The 9,742-nt window shown below is 29.0% G+C and overlaps 1 long non-coding RNA gene across 1 annotated transcript; it reads left to right on the top strand.

Annotated features, from left to right (window-relative positions):
• The first annotated feature begins 5,844 nt into the window (after window positions 1-5,844).
• On the top strand, window positions 5,845-8,711 carry LOC119672633. The gene is made up of 3 exons (XR_005251935.1): window positions 5,845-6,342; window positions 7,583-8,025; window positions 8,081-8,711. It is a non-coding gene; the product is annotated as an uncharacterized LOC119672633 (long non-coding RNA).
• The last annotated feature ends 1,031 nt before the right edge of the window (window positions 8,712-9,742 follow it).

The following is a 9,742-nucleotide window of genomic DNA, read 5'->3' as shown; positions in this document are numbered from 1 at the left end:
TCGTAAAATGTAAATGAGACGTCGATGTAGATACAAAATTTTGTGTGAAGGGATTTAAAGTTTCAGCAAAGCCAAAATTAGCATCATCTTTACCTTGACAAGCTCATTTTCGTATAAAATTTGTTGATTTAGGATTATATTGATCATAAAAAACCTACAGTCAGAAAAGTAAGTCTTAATATATACTTTAAAATAGGAGTTTAAAGAGTGCACATTTGATCAAAATTATAATTATAGATTTTATTATTTTATATAATAACATTTCATCATTAGATAATGCTTTAATAATTTTCTATTTCTTTATCAATTAATATAAATAATTAAAATAATTTTAAATAATAATTTACTTCTCTCTATCATCAGTAAATTTTTTTTTTTATTTCTATTTGATATTTTCCTCTTTCGGTAGTATAATAGACGAATAGAAATGGAAGGAGCCGAGCCCATTATAGGACAGTGGAAATAGAGAGATGCTCACTTAAGTTTGTAGCCTTACTGGACTTATCACATTTCTTAATAGTGTGGACTTTTTAATAAATAAGAATATATTCGACAGCCTCCAAATCTTTTTTACGCTTTAGGTGACGTCAAACTGGTAGGAAATGCCAATAGTATTTAGTATAAAATAAATACAAATAATAATTTTAAGGGAAAGGAATTCATACATTAAATTAATGAAAAAGCAGGGAAAATTCTAACAGAACAATATAAAGAATTCAAAACTTTTCTCACAAGACTAGATAAATCTTATATATCTTGAATTGTAAATATCCTTTATTAAAAAATAAACCAGTCGATAGAACATTGGAATGAATGAATGATTTAAAAACATCCTTTTCCTTTCATGATTGATTCATTAATTCTTACTGCTGAAGACACTTAGATTATCAAGAGTTTACAAGGTATTAGAAGGAAAGTATTGTTAACCAAACAAAATTTTTGACGTCAGAGAAAGTTATCATTATGAAAATTCAATTATTGAAATAATCGCAGTCAAAATTTTAATTCAATTTATATATTTAGGACGCATCACATTATTCAAATATGAATTGCAATATAAAACCCATTCGAACTTATAAAAATAATTAAATTTTTAACTGTACCGGTTCTCGATGCGTCTCTATTGCATATTCCCATGCGATGGAAAAATAAAAGTAAGTATTTATTCCAAAAGGAACACATTGACCATAGAAAAAATATGTGAAAAAATATTTATAATCTACTAAAATTTGGAAAAATCCGAGTAGGTCTGTCAGAAAATCAGTATGACTTTAATCAAGTATCAATCACTATCACTACTGTAAGAATGAGATGATTAGGAGACGATAAAATGTGTGCAGTGGTTAGATTAGATGAAAAACATGTACTCAACTTAGCAAGTTGAGATTATATAGTTAATTTCTTGTAGACTTACAAGGAACTGTTCATTTGCTAAAAAATATTAGAAGCTATTTCTCAGAAAATACGTTAATATATGACACCTAAGCTGGAATCTTAGGGATACAAAAATCAAAAAGAGTGGCAATAGTTAGTTGCACTGTAGAAGTTGTATTAAAAACCAAATCACATGTTTCAGTGAAATGCAGTGAAACAATTCAAAACGTAGAGAATTGGCTATTGAAACGCAATCTTCTATTAGTAGTACTGGTAAGTAGTCGAAAAAAAACTTGAAAATCTTGACATCTGAATTGGCAGTGTCCTCATGACTTTCAGTCTTCATATTAAATACTTTAGTGTGACCAAAACAAAACAACGGAAATTCTTGGTTGCTTGAAAGAACCAAGAATTTCTTGGTTCCCTTAATTAATTATAATTAAGGCTTACTTGAAAGAATTTACAGGAACTCATAGACTAATGTGTCTGAGAGTGTGTGTTATGAATTTTAAACTGTTTCGAATGATGCAACTGACATAGGTTCTAGAAGAAAGCTAAAGCTACTAATTGGCAAAAGAAACCAAACTCATTAGAAACAACATAAGTGCTTCGAGAAAATCAGCTGAGTATAGATACATCTGGAAAAGACTGATAGACCCACAAAATTGAGTTCAAATGAGTTCACTTTTCCGAATGAATTAGGTAATTCTGGTTAAAATAACAGAACAATTGTGACCACAACATGGTTCAAAGCAAACGATATCGATATCAACCAAATCTAGCGACAGCACGCAAACAGTGAATTAAATTCTGTCATAACGAGAACTGAGAAGAAGATGATTAGAAAGGAGTCTCCCAGTGGGCTTAGTAGAATATGAAGTCATATGTACTTATTTATATATATTAAATCGTTGTTGTAATGAATAGTAAATTAATTAGCTCATTTAATCAAAATCCGAACTATTTGAACAAAATTTTTTTGATATCAAGAAACTAAAAATTGTTTAATGATTTCGGCTTTAAAATTTTATATCATTATTTCCATTTATATTTTAAAATCGTCAAATCTATAGTGTTAGGAATAGGACTCTTTCATAAAGTCCTATGCTTTTGTAAAGTTGAAGATTCTGAAAATTGATAAAAATAATAGAAGATTTATAATAAAAATTGAAGGAGGTAACACCCTTAAGTTAATAGAATGAAAATATTGTAATAGAAATTTGTATTTTGAAATTTAAATTGTATCCAGTGTCGTCGCCAGAGACACTGGCAGTCGAAGGAAAATAACTGTTGTATTTGCAATTAACTGTTGCAATATAGTCGATTGACTGAATCCGTCAAATATTTTTCGTGGTTATTGTCTTCAACTACTTCTGCAGTAAAAAAATCACATTAACGCATGTCAGATGAGTACGACCGATTGTTATTTCAGAATCGTTATTTAGTTTACCCATATAGCAATGTAATCATTTTAACAAAGTAATTTATATTGTGTTATAACGCGTTTAAGTTTTTTTAATATGTCTACCTTGAAATTTAACATAGAACAGAATATATGCTTCACAACACAGCAAGTAAACTGCACACTAGCCTAACTGTACAAGAACCCCAGTCTATACACTAACATAAGCCAATTTTGTCGATTTGTATTGAAAATTAATATTAGTAATAAGTCATTAACTTCTTCAGCTAATTTTATTTAATCAATAAAACTACAGAAACATAATTTATCTGCGTCTGATTCTTATTTTTTCAAACTAACTTATTAAGATTTTTCATACTCATTTTTGTTCCAGATACATCCCGACGTGTTTTGCCAATCAATTCTTCAGATTGTATTATGTATTGTGCCTGATCGTGTTTTGCCGAATCATAGCTAAGAGCCTTCAGGATAGCTGGGGCATCCAATTTTGTTTTAGAGGCATTTTTAATTGCTGCTTTCATCAAATTTTTTATGAAATTAATTAACAGATCATTCAACTGATTAACACTTTCCGTGCTATATTCTTTCACACCCATTCCAACCATTAATTGCTTTATTTCGGTGCAAAAGTTTGGGTTACGGGCAACTCCAGTTGCAAGCGATTTTTTTTTTTAATTATTTTTTTCTAAAAGTATATATTTAGCAATACTTTTTTAATAATATATTTTTTATTCACTTACGCTCATTTCTCAAACTTTGCTTGTTGTACCTATTTTGACAAATTTTAACTAAAATCGTATTATTTAGGACTAGATGTAGCAACCTTATTGGAGAGTGTGGAGAATTTGATCTCATCTGTGTGAAATTATTATACGTATATTTTCCAGAATTCATAAAACAGAAAATTTTGTTCTGTGTTTTATTAGCAATTTTTGTGCAATTGCTAGTAAAATATTATTTTTCAATTTTATTCAATTGCGACTGGGTAATAAAAAAACAATTAATTAGGAAAATTTTACAACGAAGACTTAAAATAGTCGATATCAGCCTATATCTATAATATTATAATATAATGATTAATATGTAATGTAATTGATTAAACCAGACGGTTTGGTTATTGTAATCCGTCGTGCGAGGTCTTTTGTTTAATGAAGTGATTAAGCTTCTGTGTCGCATTAAACTTTAAGCCCTTTTTTATGTGCATCAACATAAAGCGTGATTATTTTAGCAAGCGTCGGAACCCCCAAGTCATTCAAAATATTAATGACTTACGAAGATTGCTTATTAAAATTGAAATTCATACTAACATGTAAGTCTATAGGAGTATTCAATCTATTTTGCAAATTCATTGCAAAGTGCAAAAAATGCACAGATTGTGTGAGCTTGCAATGCACAACAACAAAATATACTCACAAAGTTTTGTGCAATTGCTACCAATCTTGCTATACCTAAATCCATGCATATATGATCGCAACAAAACGAAAAATGAAAAAACAGCTGTTTTGACATCAGTTGTTTCTCATGTGGATGTGGTATGCTGCAAAAACAGCTGTTTCATTTTGCTGTTACAATTCTGTGCCAGAGGAATTCTCGCATTCTTACACTTCGTGTACCTTGCAATGACTGTGCAAGACAGAGTGAATATAATAATATAATAAATCATAGCCAAATCATGTTTTACTACATAATGTTATCGAAATTAATATGCTTTCCTAACATTTAAAGTCTGAATTAGTTGTGACGTTAGTAATCAGCTGATTCGTTCAACTTAATCGCCTTTGATAATAACATATTTATGAAAGAAAGCTAATTAGCAAAAATTTTCGTCTTATAGATGTTATACTTTCAAGCGTTTCGGAAAACTCTAAGCCTGCGAATATATCTTAAATCTTATATCTCATATCTTAACTTTTGACACTTAAACCTATAAGACGAAACAAAAATCAAAATATGGTTAAATCAAAAATATGAACGTGTATTTATTTTATATTGAAACAATTTATTTTATTATTGCCTTTCATAATACAATTCATAAATAATTAAAAGATTCTGAAAACATTTTTCTAGTATTAGTTACTACTAAAATTTGACTGATGTCGTCATATGCTAAATGACTGATTTAATGAAGTCAGAAGTCGTGCTCGTTCGTGTTTAACACGAATCTTTGAGAATTAGTTTAAATATTTACACGATTTTGATTATTTGTAATCTTGGAATGGAATTAGATATAGATTCTTATATTGTATTGAAATCCTATGAACTATCTTATTTTAAACAAACACCGATGTCATTGTTGCCATTAATTGCAACTACTTGAAAAGTGAATTCACCAACTTGAATGGGCTCTAAAATTTAGCTGTGCGAAATTAGAATATTCCAGAAATATTCCTCGGATATTCCATTTCAACGATACATTATATTGTCTAGTATGAAGATATAGTGAGGTGTCAACCTCCCTTCAATTTTGAATTTCAGATTATTTTACGCTAGATATAATGTATATTTGATCTTATATCGTGTTTCGTTCATAGTAATACTGTAATTTATTATTGAAATGTTTCTAATTCCAATATAATTAATATAGTAGGCTAGATATAATGAATATTCATATATATATTGTTTTGGTAATAAAAATACTGCAGCTTTTTATATAATAATGTTTAAGTTTTTTTCCTTAATTCAAGAAATTTATTAATTGAAATATATATTTTGATTGTTAAACCTCATTTTAATAGTTTTTACCAAAAATTACTTTGGATTGGGTTACATATCAAAATAACAATTAAACGTCCTATTAGGATATGAATTGGACGTTGTAACCAACTAAAAGAATTGGTGTGAATGCCTCCATATTCACATCTGAAAAAGACAACATTTGATTGACTCTTTTAAAATCGGCTATTAATGGCAACACTATTATTTAAAAGGAACTTATTGGAAACGAATGTAAAAACGGAAGCTGAACGAAACTCATTCTATTTGTACATCTTGATTGGTTCGGACATGTGACGGAATAATGTAGTGAAAATGAAAGTTAGAGGCACATAGAAATTAATAATTTAAAGAAACGTGGTCGCCCTAAGAAGGTGATAAATTATTAATCGTGAAAAAATAATGGCCGGCTTAAAAAGGTGATTACATTTTTAATAGTTAATAGTGGAAAAAAATGTGGGCGCTTGGAAAAAATTCATGGACCCAAATCGGCAAACATTCGTGAAAATGCACGAATTGCGGTACGTGAAGAGCGTGTTCGTTACACAAAAATCTATAAAATAAAAGTGCAAAATGATTAAATAAGGACTGTTATAATCTAAATTGAGCAATCGTTTATCAGATATCCGGGAAGTGAACGCGCTAAATGTTTGTAAAAATGCTGAGCCTCCACGTAAAATGTCTTGCCACGTATTAAATATTTCAAAAAACAAAAGTCCAAAATGGCGGACTTACGTTAGGTGAAATGCGCAGTTGCTTGTCAAATATTTGGAAACCGAATGGTCAAATAGAGATTAAAGATAACTCTCAAATATTTGAAGACAAAATTTCTGGTGAGTATTTGCGAAAGAATATCGTTACTGCATAAATTATATATTATTTTTTTCTAATATTTTATTTTCTACGATTAGTTGAAATATCTCAGCCCACTAATTATTGTATTAAATTTACATATATAAATTATATTTTTAATTGGTATTTAAACCAAAAAAAAAATTATACAAATTTAATTTGAGTTTTGAATACTTTATTTTCTGAACGTCTGCTCAGGTTTAGAATTACTTAAAAACTAAAACTTTAGAATTAAAATTTATTAAATCATTTTTCAAAGAGAAACAAAGAAATCTGAAATTGCATTTTTAGCTTTTTTGTGAGAAGCATTCTTGAGACAAAGTATTGCCCAACGGATGCTTTTGTTTGTTTCTGCCGGTACCAATTTTCTGGCACAGCGCGGATATTAGCATAGTGTTTATGTTTTTTTTTTAGACGGGGCAAATTATATTTCAAAGCCGCACACCGTCTATGTATGATTATGAATTTATGGGGGTTAATAATTAGAATTAATTGTTAATATGAAATTATATCTTAACTTGAACATATATAGGAATATTTGAAATATTCAAAATTCATTTAGTTCTTTTTACAATAGCTCAAATCCAATGCAACACAGCAATGTTTGGAGGGAATTAGGTTAACTGCTTAAAACATAATGCCCTCCAAACATTTTTCCTGGATTGATTTAGGCATCGACTTCAACTTTTTGGAAAATTTTTATTCAAATAAGTGAGACTGACGGTTGTAGGTATTGAGTCAAAACTGTAATTTAAAATATTTTTTTATTAGTCTGCCATGAATAATGACTATACATATATAAAAATATAGTTAATCAATTCATTTCGGGAATAGGATAGGAATTCAACCTTTTGATCCCCCTCTGGCTAGATGCCTGCCATCACAGATTATCTTTCAATGCAGTTGTTATTTCATGTTGAGTCCTTTGTTCATGACGCCCATGCGTCCGACGACATTTTCACGAAATCACGATGCCAAATTTTTGGAAGAAAATTACGAAATAGAAATAAAAGAAATTAAAATTTATAATAGAATAATAATTAATAATTTGTAATTTGGATAAAATAATTTTAACTATATTAAATTAAGAAGTCAAATAGGCTTATTTTTTTTTATTTAAATTTTTATTTATGTACGTATATGTCAACTTTCTTTTGAAGTAATTTATATTTAATTATATATAATTTTTTATTTTAACGTCAAACTAATTACACTCTTTAGATGTTCGTGGATATGAATGACTCTCTTAAGCATTTGGCACGTGACAACAATTCGGAGTTAAGGGAAAAGTTAGAAATTCATAATAAAAAGTCTTGGTGGGCAATCCAGATGCATCTATAGAAGAAACTAATTACAGTTTAGCTGAAGATATCAATTCATGGGTTATTCTTCATAACCCAGTCCTCCACGGACCGTAAATGTTGTGAACAATTTTAAACATTCAGTAGACAACCAAACTTTTGATACATATTCTTGTGGCGTTGAATTATGGAAAACTGAAGTGAAGACTTTTGTGACAAAATACGGCAATATGTGGAGGAGTGCGAATTTTTGCAAGGATTCCAAACAATTTTTGATTGCTATAATGGATTTAGCGGCTTGGCCTCTAAATATTTGAATGACGAATATATCTAAAAATATACTCGTACTTTTAGAAAACTCAAGTAAGTTATGATAATTTAAAATAATTCAAAAGTTTTTTTATTTTAAATAATTTAGATGTACCTATGTCTGATTCCATACGGGTTCCGCCTATGTTTATTCAAATCAGTACCCAAGATCGCGTTTATCGTCGGGCCAAATGGGTAGCAGCAGGATTTGCAATGTCGTCTCAAATGCAACAACAACAACAAAAGGTTAACCAGCGGAAAGGGTAGTATAACCAGGAACAACGGAGTGTTCCATTGAGTTAGGGAATACAGTGGACACATTGCATCGTGAAGCTTAGCAAATGAAAACTGCAAAACTACATCGTTTCAAAATGTTGGAGTTGATAGAGTGGAAGAGGATGAGTATGTTGATGCTTTAGAAAGTTTACTGCTGTTCAAGGATAATTATTATGATAACTTCGTGTTGTAGCTGTACATACAAGGTCAGAAGAAAAATATTTTACTAGAAATCTTATATTTCTTAAAAGTATATATATAATTATATATTATCTAGTTATCTAAGCTAAATTAATAGTTGTTCACACAAGCAAAACATTTCATTTTAATATAGTCATTTACTACATAATGCCTTGAATTATCTGAGCTTAGTAAATTTTATAGTCACGTTATGGAAGTTAATGACTCAGAGTTAATTTATGAAGCTACTAGTTTTATTCGTAAAGAATGGATTTTCTACTATTTTTTAATTAATTTCTTTTAATAGGAGAGTGAAAAGTGAAAATTTTCTGTATTTAAAACGTCCTATTTATTTATAATACTTAACATATATTTAATTAATCTTCATATCTCGGGAGAAGAGCTTGATAACATATAATTTTAATATTTATAGAATACAATAAGTATTTTTCTTCAAATTATTGTTGCAATGAAGTTATAACATTAATAGATAACATACGTATGATTGATGTGATGTCTAGTGAGTAAATAATATAATTATTGTAGCAATTGCCGGGGGTTTGTGATAAAATTGATTAATTGATCAATTGATGTTAGTTATATATAAAATGTGTTCCCATTAACTGTTTATTATATATATAATAAAATTTATTTTTTATTGAGTGGGGGTCTTTATAATTTGCGACTAAATAGTAACATATATGTTGTTCTTTCGTCCACCTTACTAACTGGAGACCGTACGATTTCAAACGAAACTACGGTATTGACGGTTTCTGCCCAAAATTTCATATTCATATCTGTCGCATGAATCATCGAGCGTCTTAGCTCCGTTCTATCTTTCGTTTTACATACCCAGTCTGCTGAGGAGTCAGTCTATACTGTCCAATAATGCTCTACATTAATTTGAATACAAATTTGCATTAGTTCGTTATTTTCACATTTAAGGTCATTGAATATTATATTAAGGGTAAAAGTATAACAATTCTATTCCTTTTTGTTATTAGTTTTAATTTAAGTGAGCTTGGCTCCCACGTCAAATATTTGGGATATTTAATATTTGTTTTGAGCTGAGAAATAAAGTCTCGTACTTAAAACAATTTTAAATCATTTAACACCTATTCTTATATTCCATAAATATTTTTGTGTTGAAAGTGAAAGTTGCTATTATCATGATTACTTTCAACATTTAAATAGTACTAAGTTTTATCTTTAACGTATTCATGAAAATGATTTATATTTTAGCTAGGGTCTATTAACCTTGCTAATAAATAAAACTCTCAAAATTTATGATGTTAATAATCTTTTAATCAAACTT

This window comes from Teleopsis dalmanni, chromosome 1 (assembly GCF_002237135.1).
Source record: "Teleopsis dalmanni isolate 2A chromosome 1, ASM223713v2, whole genome shotgun sequence".
Taxonomy (NCBI): domain Eukaryota; kingdom Metazoa; phylum Arthropoda; class Insecta; order Diptera; family Diopsidae; genus Teleopsis; species Teleopsis dalmanni.
The sequence above is the reverse complement of the archived record's forward strand: the minus strand, read 5'-3'. Positions and strand labels throughout refer to the sequence as shown.